Below are 1,639 nucleotides of genomic sequence, written 5' to 3'. Positions count from 1 at the left end.
TATGGGTCTTGTTTCAGTTTTTTGCAAATGGATATCCAGTTATGCCAGCACCATTTGTTAAAGAGACTGTTTTTCCCCCAATTAACAGACTTTGGGCCTTTGTCAAATATCAGCTGCTCATAGGTGGATGGATTTTTATGTCTAGATTTTCAAATCTGTTCCATTGGTCTATGTATCTGTTGTTGTACCAGTACCAGGCTGTTTTGACTACCATGGCAGTATAATAGGTTCTAAACTCAGGTAGTGTGAGGCTTCCCACTTTGTTCTTCTTCTTGAGTAATGGTTTACTTATTTGGGGCCTCTTCCCTTTCCATGTGAAGTTGGTGATTTGTTTCTCCATCTCATTAAAAAATTCCAGTGTAATATGGATTGAGATTGCATTGTATTTATAGATCACTTCGGGTAGAATTAACATTTTGACAATGTTGAGTCTACCTATCCTTGAGCAAGGTATGTTTCTCCACTTATGCAGGTCTCTTTTAGTTTCTTGCATTAGTGTCTTGTAGTTTTCTGTGTATAGGTCTTTTATGTCTCTGGTTAGATTTATTCCTAAGTATTTTATCTTCTTGGGGCTATTGTAAATGGTATTGATTTGGTGATTTCCTCTTCAAGGTTCTCTTTGTTGGTGTAAAGGAATCCAACTGATTTTTATATGTTCATCTTGTATCCTGAAACTTTGCTGAAATCTTCTGTTAGTTCCAGTAGTTTTCTTGTGGACTCTTTGGGGTTTTCTGTGTATAAGATCATATCATCTGCAAAAAGAGATACTTTGACTTCTTCCTTACCAATTTGGATGCCCTTTATTTCTTTTCTAGCCTAATTGCTGTGGCTAGGACCTCCAGCAAAATGTTGAATAAGAGTGGTGATAAAGGACATCCTTGTCTTGTTCCCATTCTCAAGGGGAGTGCTTCAAAGTCTCTCCATTTAGGATGATGTTGGCTGTTGGCTTTGTATAAATGTCCTTAATTATACTGAGGACTTTCCCTTTTATTCCTATTTTGTTGAGAGTTTTTATCATGAATGGGTGTTGGACTTTGTCAAATGCTTTTTCTGCATCGATTGATAAGATCATGTGGTTCTTTTGTTTTAATTATATGATGGATTACACTGATTGTTATTCTAATGTTGAACCATCCCTGCATACCTGGTATAAATCCCACTTGATCATGGTGTATTATTTTTTTGATATGTTGCTGAATTCTGTTGCCTAGAATTTTGTTGAGGATTTTTGCATCAGTGTTCGTGAGGGATATTGGTTTGTAACTTTCTTTTTTTGTGGTGTCTTTACCTGTTTTTGATATCAGGGTTAAGCTGGCTTCATAGAATGAGTGTGGGAGTATTCTATCCTTTCTATGATCTGAAATACCTTTAATAGTAGTGGTGTTAATTCTTCTCTGAAAGTTTGGTAGAATTCTCCAGTGAAGCCATCCGGGCCAGGGCTTTTTTTGTCGGGAGTCTTTAAATTACCTTTTCAATCTCTTCTTTTGTTATGGGTTTATTTAGTTGTTCTGCTTCTGTTTGCATTAGTTTATGTAGGTAGTGAGTTTCTAGACATTTGTCCATTTCCTCTAGGTTTTCAAATTTGTTAGAGTACAATTTTTCATAGTATTCTGTTATGATGCTTTTAATTTCAGTTGGG

The sequence above is a fragment of the Trichechus manatus genome, unplaced genomic scaffold (genome assembly GCF_000243295.1).
Source record: "Trichechus manatus latirostris isolate Lorelei unplaced genomic scaffold, TriManLat1.0 scaffold00125, whole genome shotgun sequence".
Lineage (NCBI taxonomy): Eukaryota > Metazoa > Chordata > Mammalia > Sirenia > Trichechidae > Trichechus > Trichechus manatus.
This window is presented reverse-complemented; position numbering follows the sequence as displayed.